At 36.8% G+C, this 21,131-nt stretch overlaps 1 protein-coding gene and 1 long non-coding RNA gene across 3 annotated transcripts in view; both read right to left on the bottom strand.

Annotated features, from left to right (window-relative positions):
- Nucleotides 1–21,131, bottom strand: part of LOC107731762 (fibroblast growth factor 14) — a 151,144-nt gene that overhangs the window by 125,596 nt on the left and 4,417 nt on the right. The gene's annotated exons all lie outside the window — the stretch shown is intronic.
- On the bottom strand, nt 18,361–19,304 carry LOC107731763 (uncharacterized). Its single transcript, XR_001638806.1, has 3 exons — nt 18,756–19,304; nt 18,589–18,644; nt 18,361–18,406 (listed from the first exon to the last, which is right to left on the bottom strand). It is a non-coding gene; the product is annotated as an uncharacterized LOC107731763 (long non-coding RNA).

Raw genomic sequence — 21,131 nt, 5'->3', positions numbered from 1 at the left:
ATATATATATATATATATATATATATATATATATATGCAAAGTTTAAAAAATACTGTTGAATAAAAGGTTGCAACATTCTTCAATTTAGGGATATATTTTAACCTGTTTTGTTATCCAAGCATTTTGAAAACAAACACACAACCCCAAGTATGGACAGTCTGCCTTAGCAAGCACCACCAATAATTAATGAATCCCGCAACCTAAACTTTCAAAAACTGCATGCTATGTAAAGTTAAAGAAATGCGATTCCACTTTTTGGTGGGAAATCTTGGTGCATTGGGAGCTGCTGTTTCAGCATCTGCTTAGTCAACCCAGCAATGACTGGTAACTTAATTACTTCCAGACCCCTTACTTGAGCCTTCTATAGGAAATGCTGCTGCGTTGGGTAAAACGATCACTTTTGAATCTCCAGAGGGGAATAATGGATGCGGCAACTTTGAGCACTGCCCACAGTCTCATGAGACCAGCTGGCTTCCTTTGTATAAATTAAATCAGTGAACTACAGTAATAATAGTAGATAACTTATAGAGGTAATTTATTAGCCTCTACAGTCATTTCACAAATGAATGGTTCCTTACTTTCACGTTACCCAGGGCTATGTGAATATTGCATAAGAGACTTTGGTTAAGTAAGGCTTTTTTACTGGAATTTCTTCATGGATATATCGTTGACATTTTCCACTTTTGCACATTTAGAGCTACCAGTCCTCTGAGCTATGAAAGACATTAGTAGGAAAAATTTTGCTGCCTGGTTCATTGATCCGGAACTTTGAACAAAACCCCCCTCCGTCTCTTTTTCATGTCATTCTTTTATCTGTTAGAGGCCTCTTTCTCTTTCAAACATTGACCCTTCACTTGACATAACATGTCGCTCTGTCTGTCTCACCCTCTCCTTCCTCTATCAGATACACAACACTTTGAGAATGTGACATACTGTGGCAGCGCAAGGAACAGTGTTAAATGTGTAAAGGGATGGTTAACCCAAAATGACAATTCTGTCATCATATACTGAGCTTTAGATTGCTTGAAAGGTGGCATAATTAAATATAGAACTGAATTATGTATATAAATTACATTTTAACCTTACTTTTTTAGTACTGATTTAAGTTGCCATGAGAATTAAGTACAGACAACACAGAAAAAAATGTTAGTTCATTTCCTGTTGAAAAGTTGTTTGGTTCATTTTGACATGACAAAACACTTAGAGCAGGGTTCCTCAATTAGTTTTCGCCGAGGGCCGAATTCTGGCAACAATACTGTTCCTGCTCATCTCCAGACTGGATCTCTTCTCTCCACTTTCCCTAATTGCAGATTCAATTATTAGATCTTTCAGCATTAATGTTTTTATACTTAGATTTTTTTAGGGGGGATCAAACTGTAACACCGTGTGTTCCAACCAGACGTGATGCATATTATATTATTGTTGCTTTTGTTAAAATAGTCACAAGAAGGTCACAAGATAAATATTCAGATTTTTTCCCCCAGTAGTCTGTTTTATTCAAACAACAATTATGAGCATTTTTGCATTTAGATTCAGGAGAACTTCCTGTTGAATATTAAAAACAAATGAACAAACAAAAAATCTTGATCTCCATGTCTGCCATGCAAATCAACTGTTCCTGCTCATCTCCAGCCTGGATCTCTTCTCTCCACTTTCCCTAATTGCAGATTCAATTATTAGATCTTTCAGCATTAATGTTTTTATACTTAGATTTTTTTAGGGGGGATCAAACTGTAACACCGTGTGTCCCAACCAGACACGACGCAATAAAAAGTATCTATTCCATGTAGTTTTTGTCCTAACCACGAACTCACCGCGAACCAACAACAATAACAAAGTCACTCACTCACTCACAACCGTTCAGGCCATTCACATTTGAATCATCTATTTTCAGTGTCCACTTTTCTTTACTTCACACTTGCCATGTTTTTGCTGTCACATCGTAGATCTACACTGGACGTGACAAAGCATTGCAAATCATTTGAACTTTGTATCAGCACGTCATAAATAGAACGAGTCAGCAGTTTTCTGTCGGGGATATGTCGCGCCGCGCTGCGCCGCATCTAGTGTAGACAGCACTGATTATAATAAGTTCTATTGTATTTTGTTGCGTCGCGCCGCTCGCGTCCGGTGTAGACACGATGTAAGTTAATGTCGCTTTCTGATGCTGCGTTTGAATTTTCATGCCACATTATTTGAAATTAGCACGGGCCAAACATTTTTCTCTCGCGGGCCGCCTATTGAGGAACCCTGGCTTAGAGTTTAGTAAGTCAAGAACTGCTTCAACCGATTCAGTGAGTCTTGTGAGTCTTTTGGATCGATTCATACATAGGATTCAGAGTGATTCTTTCATGAATTGGACAACACTGGCTTTATAAGAGCCAATACTTTTACCCAAAGTCATGAAAATCATTTGGATTCAGAACTTTTAAAAATAAGAATCAGGTCTTGATTTCCAAGCCTAAGAGTGAGTAGATGAACTATCTCTTTAATAACTGTCCACTAGTACTTGGTAACAAGTAAGAAGTAACAAACTCACTTAGTAACAAACTCACAGCATCAGCAAATAGACCATCTCATCAATCTGTGTTCCAAACTGATCTTTCCCATGCAATCCTCACTATCCTCCTCTTTGCCTTTTTCTTGCCGTTCCTAAAAAGAATGATGAATCATGTAGCAGCTGCTTTGCCCACTCATGGAAGATATTAAAACAATTTCTACATCAGTTCCCCTGTGGGAAAGCCAGTCAGTGCAACAGGTTAAATGCCTGTGCGAGAGGATGTCAAAGATGATAATTACTCCGTTTTAAAGCTCCAACCTTTAACAGAAGACAAGAGCCCTTGAGAAAGTTCAAAATATTTTTAGCTGTACCACATAACGTCTCACCTGCCAGAGAAGCAGACCCCCTCATGAGGCCAGTGTGACATCTCATTAACTACTGCTATTTGATTTAAAATAATACAATGTTCCTGATGAGACAGCAAAGGTGAAACATTACAAAAACTTGTAATGTTGTAACTAATTGTGCACAGATTCCTCTGTGAGAAACAGCAATTGTGACTTGGGATGAGTGGAAAATAAAGTGAAGATCTGAGACAACAAACGCAAAGTAATATGAACTTTCTAAAGTAGGAGAGAGAGCAGATTATTGTATTTACTTGAGTTTAATGGCAACTGTATATTTTATACGGACACCTATTGGTGTGGATGTATGAAGTTTGTTCATCTGTTGTTGTTTATCTCTTTTTTGTTCCTATTTGTCTATATACATTTCCATTAAAATTAAAATTGTATTTATATTTGAAAACTATGAAACATTTCTTGCCGAATATCCTTATAGCATAAGTAGCATACATTGGGTTGTGAATACCACTTAATGTTGACTTTAAACAAGGTAGGGTCCAATATTCAGGCATTGTATTAAAGTCTTCTTTTATCAACATACCAAGCATCTTCACAGAAACAAACACACATCCGTTCTTTCCCAGCTTTTTACATAACTCCTCAATATATAACATCTAAAAAAGACAAAGACGGTGAGTCAAGATCACTCTATTCAAACAGATTTCAAAAGGCAGTTCTGAAGTTAAGTTTCTTTAGTCAATGGATCCCAACTCTGTTGCTATGCCACCTTTGAAAGAGCCAACTATATTTAGATGGCCATTATTATGAGGCTTTTCATACATCACAACCAAGATAGATGGAGGAGGTGTAGTGACAACCTATCTTATGTTTGTTGAACGAGCGCTACGCAGCGAGGTGCCATTCTGACATCTGACGTCCCTTTCAATGTGTGCCATAACCTTGGGGGACAATGCGCGTAAACATTCTCCTACCAATAGTTAAACAAATCATTATTTCCAATTGTAAGGACAATGTTAAAGGACAACATGGTACCCCTAAACCATAAAGCGCCATTTAGTGTATGATTAGAGTTTGAACTGTCACTGACAATCTGCCTAAGTACCAAGCAGATATAACTGATGTGTAAATTAAACCGGATACAATGCAATGTGATACTGTATATTAACAACAAATGACTGAATGACTAGATGACGAAAAGCGGGTGTTACATACCAAAATGGAGCCAGACCAAATGCTAAGTTTGTTAAAACAGTAGCTAAATAGCTGGAGTTTGGTTAACTTTTCCTTATAGAGCCTAAGTGACATGAGCTGAAATCGAAAGTAATTTCAAAGGAAAGACCAAGTTATTACATTTTGATTAAAAATTACAAGCTTTTTTTTTCTTTGAATCAAAAGCACCAATGAATAATTCAGGTACTAGGAATGTGCATTAAGAAAATAAACAGGGTAAATTTTGACTTTAATAAGGTAGTGTGGAGAAAGACTCACTACTAATGAGCAAGTCATGTGGCTCCTCTTGCATGGACTACATCCAAAATCCCTTAAAGACTGTCCTCATGGGCTCTTGTAGTCCAGAGAGAGAGGAACGCTTCCTCTTTTGATGTTAATGTGATGTACTGACTGAGATGTGTAAAATCATGGACATTATTTAGCAAAGACGACTTTTTTTTTTTTTGCATCAACATGCTTTGTTGGTTTCGGAAACAACATTAACATCAACCAGTCAGATTTTAAAGTTAGGCTGGGGCTGGAGCTCAAACAACATTTTAATCAGCCAATCTGCTGCAAAAATGACAAACAACACAGTATAAGTATCATTTAAAAAAGTCCATTTGACTGATGCTCAATATTCAACTTTTACTGAAGCCACAATGTTGTGTGAAGAGCAAGCTGAAAATTAAATGCTTAGATGATTTACTACAATACACTGTGACCCAGACCTCTGGAATGGCCATCAAAGTACCAAGCGAGTGTGGTTTGAGTCTGTTGAGTGGCACCTGATTATCAAAACATTCCTACGGCAATCAAGAGTTAGGTTAAGCATGTACATGTATGCGTGTGGATAAAGAGGGTTATTTGTGGAACTTGTGTGAGTGTGTGAACAAAACTATGAAACAGACTGCAGAGCGACAGCATGAATCTAAAGAACTGCTAATATTTAATGTAACGGCTGTTGTTATTTGCTGTGAGGGTGCAGATAGGCAGCTGTTTTCAAACGGTCCCGTGCTTATTAGTGTTCATGCTCTGTAGTCTGAAGACCTTCAAAGGTTTCTATTTACAATGCGATTTGCAACATTGCAAATAGTGCTCATTTGCACTATGACTGTAGTGATTGACAGCTTGATTATAAAGGGAGCACTCTTTGCTGGCTATTTGAATAGGCCTATAATCTATTCCAAATTTGAATAAAAGTTAGATTTTTCATGCTGCTAAGAGGACCAACGACCATATAGACATTGCAGAGTTTCAGGAGAGACAACTGCATTTAAATGCTGAGTGAATCCACTAAAATATCATTCTGCGACTCATTCCCTGTCCGATGACTGACATAGTGATAAACATAGCAGTGGACGAGACCAAAAAACTCAACAGATCTGTATTATGTGTATTGCAGTGTAAATACTATTATTAAAATTAAGTCGCCTCTTTGTTTGTGATTGCAACATATAAGATTATTTTTTGTCTACCTGATGTATTTGGTGTGGGTGCAGTTCGGGTCGAGGTCTTTATGTCAAATGGGTCAGGTCAGGTATGGCATTAAATTAGTGCTGCTGTCGGATAACAGGTTGGGTTTTCTTTTAAGTACTGCATGTGCGGTTTTACCAAACTGGACCCATGCAAGACTCTGGGACCCAATATATTTCAAGTGAAATCAAAGAACAAATGGGTGTGATGAAAATTATTTCTGTGGTTCAAATCAGTTTGTCAACGCAGACTTTCCGCTAAATTCTGCACACATTTTTAGAATGACAATAACGTTTAGTCAACATTTGCAATCAGTACTACTATTACACACTTCTGTATCCCTAAACAAAGAAGAACTTTGCTAAGAGTATATAGGGGCCTTAAAGAGCAGCATAATGGCCAATGACTGAATCAGTCTGAGTAACAGTGAGATCAGAATGTGTGTCCAGAGAGCTGGCAGCCCTGCAACCCTGCAGCACCAGGGTCTGCCCTTCTCTCAGCAGCACCTCTAATGAGACTCACTCATCTCACCCTCCAGACAGGTAAGGAGGATGTGAGGGGATGCCAGACGCAGTGAATGCATAATCATGTCATCCCCCCCTACAAAGGCAATAAAAAAAAGACTTTTCATTCAAAAAAAAAAAGTAATGAAAAGATAAAAACTTGACCTTCCATTTTTATTATCTGCAATGCAGCGATTAGTTTTGTCTGTCTGGCACTAGCTACTGATGTCTGTCTTCCCCGATATTTTTATGTGACTGCACATGATTTACACTTTGATTCACTGTTTATTTACAACCATGCAGAGAGAGGAAGAGGAAAATGAAGAGAGTTCTGCTCAAATCACTCATGTCTTTGCAGACCCTAGTGAGAGAGAGAGAGAGAGAGAGAGAGAAGAAGGAACGGCAGATTTTGTTTGCGGATTCTGAAAGTTTAATCGTGCTTCATCAGCATATTGTCAGGGAGTCATCACAGTCACTTCAGTCACCATCCAGGATAATTACCCGATCACAGTCACCTGAGTTCTGATCACCCGCACCTGCTGTCACCAATCAAGCCGTCCTGGAGGAGCTGGTAAACGCCCTCCGGGCTTCTCTGCTTCCTCCGGCAACCCCCCAATCTGCCTCTGTAAGTCCCATGGCCATGCCTGCTTCCTACGCGGGTGATACAGCTGAGTGTGGCGGCTTCCTCCTGCAAGTGGCCTTGTTCATCAGGATGCAGCCGCAGAAGTTTTCCTTCACTGTGTTGACATTCACCTGCCTTTAACTCACCCATTCCAGTCTTCCACTTACCAAGTCAATAAACCATCCTGTTTTGCACGTATCTGTTGTGTCTGGCCTTGCTTTGTGACACATATCTGCTGTGGTGTGTGATATTCGGCAGACATACAGCAATTCTCTAGAGCAGTTTCTCTAAAGCACTTTTACAGTATATTGAAGGCTGTTGCCCATTTGATTATAAATTTGTTTGTTCATTCCCTTAAAAGTTCAGTCGTTTCCTCGTTTACCTAGTTTACGTTCAACTACTAAGAAAACCAATTCTTAAAAAACACATTTATTAAAATACGTTTATAAAATATATTTTGGTTAGTCATAATTATAATTTTACTAGTATGAATTGCATTTTTACCAGTAAAAATGAGTTGCAAACATCTTTATTTGAATAAAAATGTAACTGTAGAGCTCTTTAATTACAATGATTAAACAAAACATTTGCTTTAAAAAAAAGATGTTTAAGAAATATATCTAAAAGTAAAATCCAATGGAACTCTTATGTAAACATATTATTGGTAAAAATTGAATTCTAGATATGTGAGCCTGGAATTTGTACTAGCCAACATTGAATTATGCATCCGCTGACCTGGAATTGGCATCAGAATTGCATTATAGTTATCATCAATGTAAACCATTACTAGTCAAATTGCATTACAGACATCTAATTGGAGTTTTGACTAGTCTAAATTACATTACGACTTGTAACACTAGGGGCATTAAAAGACGGAACAGAGTTGTCAGTTACAACACAAAACAGCAGGCACACCAGGTTGCACTTACCCTGCACATCAAGTTTGATTGCAGTGCGTATGCGTTTCTCAAAAATCTCTATCAACCCTGAGGTTTCCATTTTCCAGCCCTCTCAACATCAACCAACCTTCACCATCGGGGCTGAACAGCCAGCAGTGAGCTTGTGAATGCTAACCATGCTCTTATGGTCTCTTCAGGGGTAAGCAGCTGCTCTGTGGCACTGGTGGCCCACTAGAAACACTGATATGCTGTTGAATAATGATAACCTTTTGAGAAATGTCAAGTGTTACCAGTACAGTACATCTCTATCACTTAGATATTATGTTGTGCCTGATATTGTTCTTACAGGTCAGAACAGACCATGTTGCCAATTTCCAGTAGTCTCACCATGGAAACATAACACTTGTTCAGTGCTGCGAAAAGCTGTACAAAAAAAATATTAGTTTCTCTTTGAGCAGTCCCTAAACATTGTAGTTACAACAAAAAAGTTACAGGGTTCAGACAGAGGCCTTCATGGGTCCAGTGCATCTCTTATTGACACGGTGAGCTTGTACCTTCCGAGTACAATTTTTTTCAAGCCATTCTCACTCCCAATGCGTCAAACACTGTCGCTTGCGTAAGAGCTCTGCAAATCACTATGTAGACACCAAAGGGGTCTGCATCTTTATAGTGATATCACTGATAACCACGATAAACATTTGTTGTCAAAACACTGACAGAAAGGGTATTGATGGTGCAACATCATAAGACGATTCTATCACAAAATCCTGATTTAAAATGTCCACACTTTGAAAAACACTGTATTATATAATTGATTATTAAACGTTGTTCTGTGTATTTAATCAGCTGTACCTGTATTTTAAAAAAGTAGGGGGTTGTGAGTTTTATGGGTCTACATTTTGCTTATAATTAGAAAGAAATTTATTTGAAAACGTAAGAAAAGTTATATTTTCAAATTATTGGCATATGTACATTTCATTTAAATGAAAAAGGATTAAGTGTATAAATAATTCAAATAAAAAAACTATTTTTTATTGTTATTTACTTCTGGTCTTGATAAAAGTTTATTTTTAATGCACAACGTTAAATAAAATTATTATTTAGACCCATCATAACCAATTAGACACTATTTTTAAGACCCTGTTGCATGCAAATTGCCATTGTATATACTTATTCAATTTCTATAGTCTTTTGCCTTTTGACCTGGAAAAATATTTAAGTTTAACTTCTTAATTTTCTTCTGTTCTTTAAAAGCTCAATGTCACCTTCAATCATTTTCCAACTATCTCTCATTCTCTCCGGAAGTCTCCTCCTCCTCTCTATGGCCCCCCTCTCTGTTTGAAAGCATCACTATTAGCGAAAGTATTCAATTAGCCCTAGGGCAGATGAGTAAACACTAACAGTCCTCTAAATAATAGTAATTTTCTATAAACCTACAATTAGCTGTGCTATGACGCCATACGCAATGGTATCATTACCAATTACCGTAAGAATAAAATGCCAAGGGAATTTAATATAGTAAGAGTTTACTCAACTCCGCAAAATGAATTGCGGGATAAGTTGAGCAGCCAATAATGCTGGCAATAATAACTTCCTAAAGGTCAGCATAAAATGTTGACAAAGCTATCTAAGTGTAAACGTAAGGCTACAAAGCACAGGGGAAGTCAATGATGATGGATGAATACGAAACTTGAAGACTAATGCAATTTTTCTTAAAGCAGTTTGGAGTTGCTCCACAGCTTAGAGGCAGTGCTGCAAAAAGGCAGACATATTCTGCGAGAGGCGGTGTTACAATACTGTCAGCTGCACTGCAGCAAAAATTACACAGCACAACCACCAGTAGCTCAGATCCCTGAGTAGACTGCTGGAAAAAGAGAAGGAGAGAGAGAGAGAGAGAGAGAGAGATCTTCTACTCGCACATATACAGTCAAGCTGAGAGACAACTGTTCTCTTTCACAGGTTATTCACACTGTTTGCAATCCAAACAGCACTACAGTCACCCGCATGGTAAGCCTGACAGCTAGCACAAGCAAAGCTAGCACTAGCTACAGGCTAGGTTAGAGCTAATATACATTTAATAACATTCAGTTTGACAACCAAAAACTAATAAACCGATGCTACAAAGACAAAAAATACCCTTAGCTTATCAGTTGGCACACATGCTTTGACACACTGCGGTGAAATCCTGGAACACTAATGCGACTTTTGCATGCAGTAGGCTATTTCAACACAAAACGCTGTGTCTTATTCACTGACACAATTAAGGTTGAGCTATTAAGTGGAATTACATTTTTAAAAAGTGTTTGTGTTCATTTTCTATTGCTTATGGCATTATTGTCAAATGATGATCCAGTGATGGAGAAGAGTTAAACCTGGCCATATATCTAAAGTTGTAGTGTAACCAAGCACACTTTCTGTGTTTTAAAAAGCCAAAACGGGTACCTGGATTGCAGTCCCTGAAAAAAAGTATGTCAGGTCACGGTAGTCAGCTGCATCCTTCATAACCCAGTACTAAGAACAGCCCACAAGAACACATGTAACACATGGAGTGCTATAGTGATGTACACATCTGGGATAGTAACAGAAAGACTGAGAGCCAATCAGGGTTGATCCATGAACTATTGTGTCATTGAAAAATGAAGACTCTAAACCTTAGGTTGCACCTGAAGATCTGAACCTGTATTAAGTGCTAAAAGTGTAAATAAACATTAACTTTGCTATAGCTTTGTAAAACAAGCAGAGAGGAAAGCTACTGCATTCTGCAGGACATATCAAAGAGCGCTTTGCAATCTGGTTCCAAAAAAACAGCAAAAGAAAGCAATAATACATGGTATAACGAGATTGCATCATTTCAAGCTTCTATTTTTATGGGTAGAAAGAAGAAAAGAACTCTCTTTCAGAGAAAACACTCTTTCAGTCACTCCAACATTATCCCGAAATCCATGAAAACAACAATGTCTGGCTTTGAAACTGAGATATATCTCATCGCCTATTTATGATCCACTATCCAAGCTCTTGGAGTTGGTAGGAATCATTGCGGTATGAGCCGCCACAGACTTTAATGTCTATAACACGTGTTGCAAATTGTAACGCTTACATAAATATGTGATTCTGCACAATGTTGCATTGTGAAATGTAACACAAGCGTGCTGCATTCTCATCACCACAAGGGGCAAGACACCACAGCAGGCATGAGCATAAATGTCTTCTACAGACAGTTTTGTTCTTTTTTAGGTCAACCACTGTCACGCCACAGCAACATTTTGGGCAGTTTTTCAAACATTCACATCTGCGTTTGAGTGCCTGGCCTAAGAATGAAAGCAAATCGCCAAATACATGTAGTGTGGGGGGAGGGTCAATGCCAAAATCAATGCTGTCTGTATCACAAGAGAAGTGCCATATGGTTAGGAGTCACTATCAAGCTTCTCGCGGGTGATTCGCATTGATGACTACATAAGGAAACCCAGACGGGTTGCCGGGAAGGAGGAAAGTCTGTAAGCAGTTCTGACAGATGAAAAGATCTGGCTGGTGCAGAGGAGTTGTTTGATTTCAACAGGGTGCAGCAACCATTTCAACAAAAAGGAAAAATAAGGTCGCTCACACACCAAAATCATTCAACCTACGGATATTTTTCTGTTAGTGTAGCACAGCTATTGTATAGGTTTACGCTGTGCCGATTTAGGGATTTTCTAGCTTATTAGAATGTTGGTAGAGGGGGAAAAAATGTCAATCTCACACATGACTGTTTACATCACCACTACTAGCTCAACTTTGCTCAATTATATCAGAATATAAAAGGTACTATTTTCAAGCAGGTTATGTGAGTGCAAGCTCCATGTGCTACTAAATTACTCCATTATCATGTGGCCTGAATAGACACAAGCCTGATGTAACAAATATACAGGACCTATTCAGTCAATGTGATTACCACAAATTACATTTCAAAGGAAATTATGTACCAAACCATTAAGCATGATGACATAGCAAAAAATAAAAAATAAAATAAATCTCATGCTTGAGGCATCTGATAGGCTCTGGTCATGTTAATGAAACTGTACAGGCAGTTTAGCATTTGTGTAGACAGATCAGCCTCTTATATGCTTACTGCATATTACTGAATATGTTATTTGAAAATGTTCTTACTTGACACGTGAAATTAATGGGTTAGTAATAGTATTTCCATTTTTGAAAACAGATTATTAAAAATTTGGACAATTTCTGTGTTACTTTCAGGATATGGGTAGATTTCTGAATTTCTGAAACAGCTCCCTTTTAACCCCACAGGAAGTCGAATTGGAAATAGAATTGGAATGACTGAATTGCAATTCAAAGAAATTCAACACAAAAAAGAATATTCATTAGTCTAACACAAGATTTGCAACAACACTTAAATAACATGTTACAAATCAAATTCTGCCTATTTGTTCCCTGATATGTAGAAAACAGTTTTTCTCAAAATAGCTGTTTTTTTTTTTTTTTAGTTTAGTTTAGTTTTGTTTCAGTTATATAGCTCAACACTGTCCACCACATTGTTTTCAAATAACTTCAAACAAATAAATATTGGCATATATAAGTTATAGCATAATAAATTAGGGATGCACAGACATTGACATTCTGACTGATTAATTATTTTCAAGTTATTACTGATGTTAAAATGTTACGTTATTTTGAGAAAATCAATTTTAAAAAATGAAACCATAAAAACTAAAATCTGTTATTTTAAATATTACAAATGAAATAAGGCATAACAACATTATAATGTATATTATGATTGAAAAATGGATGTTCAGGATGTTGGATGTTGTTATTAGATTATTAGTATTTTTAAAGATTAACATTAATGCATGTTACATGACAGGAAAGATTATCTAAATAGAAAAATAGAGGAAATAGGGATACAGAATGAAATATCCCAAATTAAAAAATGGCCAGTAACTAATATGGTGCCAATATATTGTGCATCCTTAAAATTTTGGGTTTTTCATGATCCACAAAATTTCATAAAAAGAATTAAACAAATGATATAGTATACTACAATATATAAAATACATAATATCATCTAATATTTCTGGAAGTACCCCATTTGACAAAATGTTTACAGTTAATTTATACTGAAAATGAAATAAGTTTTATTCTATTTTATTTTTTTCTTTAAAGTATAATTACAGTTCGCCATTTTATGTGGTTCCTCAGTTCAAATTGTATTGAAATAGTATTTAAAGGTGGGGAAGCGATTTTTCAAAAACGCTTTAGAAAACTGATTCGGGCCGACTAGCAAAACAAACTTGTAGCCAATCAGCAGTAAGGGGCGTGTCTACTCATGATGTGGAGGGGAGAGAGCTCAGTGCACAGGACGGACATTAGCCGAGCTGAGCGACAGAAAGAGAGATTGCGGATAAAAAAAAAATTTTTAAAAGAGGAAAACGTCTGCGGAACAAAAGAAGGCTTAAGGCAAGAGTTTTGCTTTGTTTCACAGAACTAATCGTTGCCTGGGTTGCGTACGGATGTGTGGGGCAGAGCTATCAAAATAGGGGCGAGACCCTTTTGGGGTATAGGGCGTGTTTGTTTTGGTAATTTCAAATGTCAACATTGGCTACCAGAAATCGCTTACCCCACCTTTAAAATGCTTTCTCAATTCAGCCCTGCTTACTGCAGCATCTCTGATCCAGAGCACAAACGCGGTCACAATCACAGAATCATTGTGTGACAAAAACATCTCTTGTTCGTATCATTTATTTTAATTTGATTCTCTATCATAAAGTGTGATCTGTGTTACTCTGAGCGAAAGCCTATCGCTTTATATGAATCCATGTCCTGGAGCATGAAGAAGCCTGGTGTGCACAAAAATCAGAGCACTGTACCGGATAATGACTGGAGCTCCTGCTCAGTCATGTGACCTGGACTCTAGAGCTGAAATAGTGCTGAGATGTGTCGTGGGTAAAACAGAGACAGGTTCAACTGCATAATTCCCTGTCCCACTACAGTAGCCCAGGACATGGAAGACTGCAGAAACACTAGTACTGGGAACCTGGGACCCTCTAAATTGCCACATGATTTATTGTAAACATGCTGTTACAAGCCATGTGAGAACGATCCACTTTAATCAGTGGGGATCATTTTTGACAACATAAAAAAAAAAGGTTGAGCACAACTTTCTTACAGTTGCGATATATGGTTATACTATATGTGCATGTAATGACGATGATTTATTCCTGCTGCATGTGATATGAATGCATCACAGAATCTCAGCAGACAGAATAAAGGCGCGACTTTCACAGATCATTTATCCTTGAAATGATATTGTTAAATATGACTCCAGAGCAATACCTCCTGATGAAATAAATTTGAGAGCTTAATAGTTAAAGGGGAAATATTACGACTGATAAGTAACAGCAAATTGAATGCATTCAATAAAAGTACAACACAGATTTATGTCTTCTGGAAACCTTAACGATACTTGGAACTAAAGCATAAACATGAATGTAATCTAAATTACAGCCTTACTAAATGTAAAGTAAATACTGTAATAAATTAATGCTTTAACACCATTTAACTCGAGAGCTATTTGTAATGCATTTGCAAAATTTATTATGCTGTAAAGTAATAATAAAATATTAAACAGTTAGATTATGTTTTAGGTCTTAATAAAGTCAGTGGTAATTCGTGTGAAGCTTTTGGCTGAATAATTATTTCAAAGGAAACATTATTATTTTTGTGCAAAAATATTATTAAAATCAGAAGATTTCTTATAAACTATGAGAGAGAGGTATTTGAATCCTCATGAAAGTAAGAAGTTATTATCCCACATGTTGCACTTATGATACAGTATATAGACAATGGCACACATACTAATCCAGACTGTTGTTTAACCCTTGAACACTGATGGATGCAAGTACAGAGAGCACTTGCTTTGTCCTCTGAGGGTATCAAGGCTAATGCCACCTTCCAGGGCAGCCGGCCAAGAGCAATCAAACCCTGCCTGCTTTGCTGTGCCGTGTGGCGCTGCAGCATGAAGCCACAGGAGCAACTCGATGGCAGCTTTATGTAAATGTCCACTGCGTCTAATGTGTTGCAGAGGGGCCATGGTCCGTCCTTGTTTTAATTGGACTGCTCTATATGTAAAGTTTATTCCATTAATGGGGCCAGAGAGAAACATGAGACAGGCCATGAATATTATCGGCAAACACAGCTTTGAGTGGAAGAAGCACTTTTGGAGACTAAGAACAACTCTTTAACCCTGCAGCATGCTGCAAATGCAGCAATCAGTTACATCAGACAACTGTGGGCTATTTTAGCAAAATAGCTCAAAAAGTAGGACTTTTAGTCGTACAACAACCACAGCTAAAGTTTCATTATATTGACACATTGGAATAAAAACTGCTGTTGTCGTCGTGACAAAAAAAAGACACTGTATAATAATATTTTCAGCTCTTTTCTAATTAGTATGTTTTGTAATATAGTGGGTTTCAAATATTACTCCAACAGCAACAATGTTTTCTGCACAAACATGAGAACTGCATGAAGAAAATATGCTTCAGCAATATTCAGATATTGCACAACCCAGCAAGATCTTTTTACCCCTTAGTGCAAAGTGCGCAGGAAAGACATCCACTAACAAAGAGGTGATGCTGACAAGGCTATGAATAAAAGAAAAAGAAACATTTGAAATAGCAGAAACCACTAGTTTACTAATAGAAAAACAATGCTGACATGGCTGTGAACAACAGAAAAAGAAACAGTTTAAGGAGCCAGTAGTTTGGGAGAGTGATGAATAGTGAGAACAGGATTCATTGTGCCACTATGAGAAGAAACCCAGCTGTGCTTTACCAATTATGACATACTCACTGTCTGCAATGTTTCCTGGGTGATTCTTCATTTAGAGGCAACTGACTACTTGAAATCTTGAAAAATGTATCTTCTTCATCACATTATAAGATCATGACCTTCAAGTGGATTTCAGTTTAATGTGTGGTGGTGTGGATTTTTCCACATGGTGTGTGATGATAATGAGAGTTTTCCATTTTGAGAAAAACATTTGGGCAAAACTTGGACTTGCTAACACAAGAAGTAAGCTAGCAGCCAGTTAACTATTAAACTTAACAGTTAACTTTCAATTCTCAAACTCTGGCTAACTCTGGTTTTTACAAGCTAAAAGGTATGAGACCAGCCCAAATGAGAGAGATACTGGTAAGTTTAATATTCCTGGCCTCTTAAAAATGGAAAAAGTAATTAAAGAGACACAGTAGGCCTTAGTCAGGGTAGCGCCATATAAATTCTGATTGGAATGAAAATGAGGCTGAGGGATAGGAGTACAGTGCGATCAATGGATTGTACTGTTGTTTAACAACATACCAATTATTCAGCTGACAAAACGTCTTTCTTAAGAAAAGAAAAAAAAAAAAACTTACAGCAGACAAAAACTCCATAAAACAGTTTTACATGATCTAGTAACTGTAAGATCTAACTGTAAGTCTATCCCTCACAACCTCGTTTTCATCTGCATTAAATGCAATATGACATTTAACCTGATTAAGGTCTAGAAGGTTATTTATTTAAAGCTATTATAGAATGACTGTTCTTTTTTTTCTTTTTTTTAATCCTCTTGTTTGGAGAATCACCTCCTGTACAGTATTTTTCTACATATGATGAACTTGTAAAGTTCAGGGTATAATTTACCAAATTTGCACCCAAATACAGAGATGATTTACTTGTAGCTGGATATACTCTAGCTGACCAAAAAAGTACTAATCTGCCACAGATAATATAAAGGGCTTATACAAAGATCATATGGCTAAACAAAGTCTTTTCCAAAACATTATCTTAGCAAACACTTAAACACTTTGCAATATTTTATTTTTTCCCCTATTAAAGTATTGTAGCTGTACGTGATAACTAGAAAAATAGCTACTATGAAGCGTTACCAAGATGGCCACTAAAAAGGACTGTCAGGATTCCTACTACTACTGAGAACCAACGTGCACGAAGACTGTAACAAGATGTTTAGGGAGTCTTCTAAATCAAACAGAGTTTATGCCAGGAGAACCTCTGTACGATAGACTTTAGATAGTAAGACTTAATAACTGGACTAAATGGCTACAGATCTGTCTGACATATATTCCTCTGCAGTGATCTAAATTTAGAGAAAACTACTTTAAAACTTGAGCTTTCCAAGCTACTCATAATATAAAGCAGTGCCTACCATTAATTGCTCAAGTTTCTTTATTTTTCTACTAAAAACTGGTGACTCAGAAAGGTTTTTTTCCCCCATTTAGTTGACATGAACAAATCAGTTCACTAAAATGAATCAGACTTCACAACAACACTTGAGAGAGAACATTCAAGATTGTTTCTGATTATTTCCTTAGCTCACTTGTGTACAATACAGTGTAACAAATAAAGCAATACAGCATTTTGTCATGCTAGTAAGAAAAAAAAACAACTACAATGCACAAAAGACAAACTGTTTTGAGTTACTGTCACACTACTAAAAATGCAGTTAGGTTAGAACCATTGTTGGCAAGTTGCTATATTGTTTGTTGCTAATAAGTATGCCACCTCGACTGCAGTATCCAACTGTTGCATATTGTCCAGTCACATCGCTAGCTCACACGTTTCATTGCTGTGCATTTGCATAAAGTTGAACTCTGCTCAACTTTGGTGCATTGCCAATGGTCACATATGTCGCCTCAAATCGCCAACTGTCATTGAAAATGAATGACTTCTGGTCACTTTGTTGCTGTAAATCACTGTCAGTGTAAATACCCCGAACAGGCCATTTGACAGAATCCATACCACCAAAGACCTCTAGTCACTCGTCAGTGACGTCCCCTTTAACCTAGTCAAGAGTTCCTGATTAACGCAACAGGCAAGAGGTAGTTAGATAGTTAGTCTGTTGAGAGGGAAGCACAAAGGAAATAATTAGGAAGCTAAAAAACAAGTGCTCACATACACAAAATACTACACTGCACTTCAGAGATTCACTGCAGCACATTGCAGTGAAATATTTACTTTGTGAACATTTAGGAGCATGTGATAACAGGTCAGGGTGTCATATGTTAAGAGAAAAAGCAGAGGCCTTGGCAGATTAGGCAGCACAAGCTAAGTTTTGTAAACGGGATTGTAATTTTTAAAGTGCACTAATGGCAGCACTGCAGAGCATCTAGACATTCAAGGGCACCTTTACCTGCACTGGACATCACTGTATGAAAAGGATAGTTATATGGATAAGGGTCAGATTGGCAGCCAACGTGAAAGCATATCGATTACAGCAGAAGCCTAGATTTGATGTTACTTGTAATTTAGTTGGATGTACAGAAAAGCATAAAGTGCTCTAGCCAGTAGATGTAGGATGTGACTCAAGATTCGAGCTGATATGGAAATAGCAAATCAAGGTATTAGCACATTTCTTAGCCATTCAAACTACACAGTCAAAAAAATTCAAAATGCTCAGACAGAGTTACGACAATAAGCACAGTGGTTGAAACGAGGTAAATGGACTATCAAGGTAATCATATTTATACTGTGTTGTGTCCAAACAGACACAACGCAGTACATCTACAAGTGATCGCTTGCATGTAAATCTGAGTACAAACTAGCCATGAAGGCAACGAGCAAAAGTACAGTTACCTGGTTTCTACTTCTGCAGCACTGAGCTGTACAGCCCAACCCACAGTTAAATCTTATTGGTCCAAAAACCCACTCCATATACAGTTTCCCATGGGCTGATGGAGCTGAGCGTCGTTGCAGGTTCCGGAGACCTGGGCACAGACTAGTCGTCCTGACTCCTGACATACAATATTTTGCACCAGAGTCTTGCAGCTTTAGAAAAAAACTAAACAGAAACAAAATTAAATAACAGATTTTTACATGAATGACTGAAAGCAAGCACAAATTAGCCAGCTGGAATGGACACATTGCTAACGTTTTTCTTCCAAGATTGACCAAATCACCCTCCATTAGGCCTGATTCAAAAATCTCTATAACAGAGGTGATACAACATGAAAATATACTTACTATTCCTTTGCTTGTCTCTGCACACAGATTTCAGTTTGTCTTCTATAGCAGCTGATCTGAAAAACAACAAATGTTAATATTTCATACACACACACACACACAAAAGCAAATATTGATTGATGATTTGTTTTCTTTTTAAGAATGACAGTACGCTGAGAACAATGTACCTGGTCGGTAATATAGTCAAAAACCTTCCCAGCCTCAGCAGTTTCAGATGTACTGTATGCTCTCATATAAGCAACCCTTCTTACAATTGAATCTTTGTTCTTATCTGTAATGAGAAATATATATTAGAAAATAAAGGCGATAAGGTTGTCAAGCTTGAACAAATATAAACACCAATCAACGAACACTACCACAGTTGGCTAATCAGCTCAAGACAAAGTAATTGTATGTTCATAATCATGGTTTTTCAAAGATCATTAACCTCATTACAATGAAGCCAAATTGTTCAGGAAATCAGAAATAAATAAATACACAACTTCATTTTGCAAATAAAAGAATGTTAATGTTGTACATGTTATAATGACTAATTTTATTTTATTTATTTTTTTCTGCCAATGCATGTGTCAAAAACACGACTGGCACAGACAAATAACGTTAATTAAATCTTACCTGAAGTCACAGTGAGGTTCCAAAAGCCAGACGCCATACGCGCTTGCAGAAGCTGGTAAAAATAAGAACATACCGCTATATTTTCTAATTAATTTCATAGTTCCCCACAATTTGAATTCTATCATCACTCACCCTTAAGATAATCCAAACCATCTAAGACTTTCGTTCATCTTTAAAAGTAAAGCTGAGATATTTTAATAAAAATCTGAGAGATTTATGTCTTATAAATACATTAAAAGTATGCTTCTGTTTAGCATATTTCTTAGAAGTATAACTAAGCATATATTTAATACAAAAGTACTTCTAGTATACTTTTTAGAAATATATTAAAATGCAATTCAATATATTTTTATTGCACTTCAAATAAGCATGTTGGGAATACAAATGTATTATAAACATACTACTTGAATTTCAAGTATATTTTTAATACATTTAATACTACATCTTTTTCACCTGGGTTATTATACATAAAATGTTCACTACTTTCACTTTAAGTATGTATACACAAACTACTTTTACCCGAAAACTTGTTGCATAACACTTGATTAATAAACGGTGTTAAGCATTATTAGATACTACAAATCATACACTACTGCTCAAGCATTTGGGGTCAGTCTTTTTTTTTTTAAGAAATAATACTTTTATTCAGCAAGGATGCATTAAATTGATCAAAAGTGACAGTAAAGACATCTATAATGTTACAAAAGATCACTATTTCAAATATATTATGTTCTTTTGAACTTTGTATTACTCAAAGAGTTTCAAAAAAGTAGTTTCCACAATGCTATTATGCAGCACAACTGTTTTCAACATTGACATGAATAAGTAATGTTTCTTGTGCACCAAATCAGCATATTAGAATGATTTCTAATGTGACACTGAAGACTTCAGCTTCCATCACATCACACTAATTAAAGGACGGGCCCAAGTCATTTCTATGGAACAAGCAATTATAGAAACATGGGCATGGACTATTGAGACTATTGAACCAATACCTAAGCAACCACCCTCTACTCTACTCTGCAGTAGTAACCACATAGCGACACACTAAAAATCGCTCAGAGCATCTTAGCAACTACTTAGTCATGATCAGGCAATCACCCACAACATCCTAACACCATAAAAGCAAATTCTGCACAGGTAAGAACCTCCAAAAAAAACTTTTTTTCTCCCCATTATACACCCTAAGGCCTTTAAAACACAAAATAAGCTAACTGTTTACCTTAAAGCAAAATATTCACTCATTGTATATGTGACAAAGATGTTGTTTATAATGTTTAAAATTCTTGTGTTTCCCCTATGAGCCACATTTTTTTATTTTAAATGGAGAAAGAAACGGCCCTGACAAACATGAAATTTCCATTATGAGTTATTACTGCCGCTGTTTTGACCACAGTGGATTAGTAGGTAGCAGTCAATTTGGGCTTTTAAGCAGGGCTTGAGGACGCTTTGATCAAAAGCACAAAAAAACGAAGGATGGCTTACAGCAAGACTGGACCGCTATCTCAGATTATACTGATAGTCAGAGAGAGTCCACACAATGAGACATAATACATCCATACCACAATAAACAACAGAGTTATAAACTAGAGGAAAAGCCAGATAAATGGACTAATGCATCATACTGTTTAATTCAGCTACTGGATGTCACATTATTTCCACACACACACACAAAAGTGTTTTGGTGCAATTTTGCTGCAAGTTGTTCATTCTTGGATTGACATGAGGGTGAATGATTAAAACTTTTCATTTTTTCATTTTCTGGGTGAACTATGCCTTTAAAAGTCTCAGTAGTTGGTACAGTCTGAACTGAATGTGTGTATGTTTCTTTGACCCTACAAGTTGTGATGCAGGAACATGCAGGGAAAAATTTCATGAAGTTCATATGTGTGTGTGTGTGTGTGTGTGTGTGTGTGTGTGTGTGTGCG

Source organism: Sinocyclocheilus rhinocerous, unplaced genomic scaffold, assembly GCF_001515625.1.
Source record: "Sinocyclocheilus rhinocerous isolate Xijiao unplaced genomic scaffold, SAMN03320098_v1.1 scaffold2083, whole genome shotgun sequence".
Taxonomy (NCBI): Eukaryota; Metazoa; Chordata; class Actinopteri; order Cypriniformes; family Cyprinidae; genus Sinocyclocheilus; species Sinocyclocheilus rhinocerous.
Note: the sequence above shows the minus strand (reverse complement) of the source record. Positions and strands in the feature narration are given on the sequence as shown.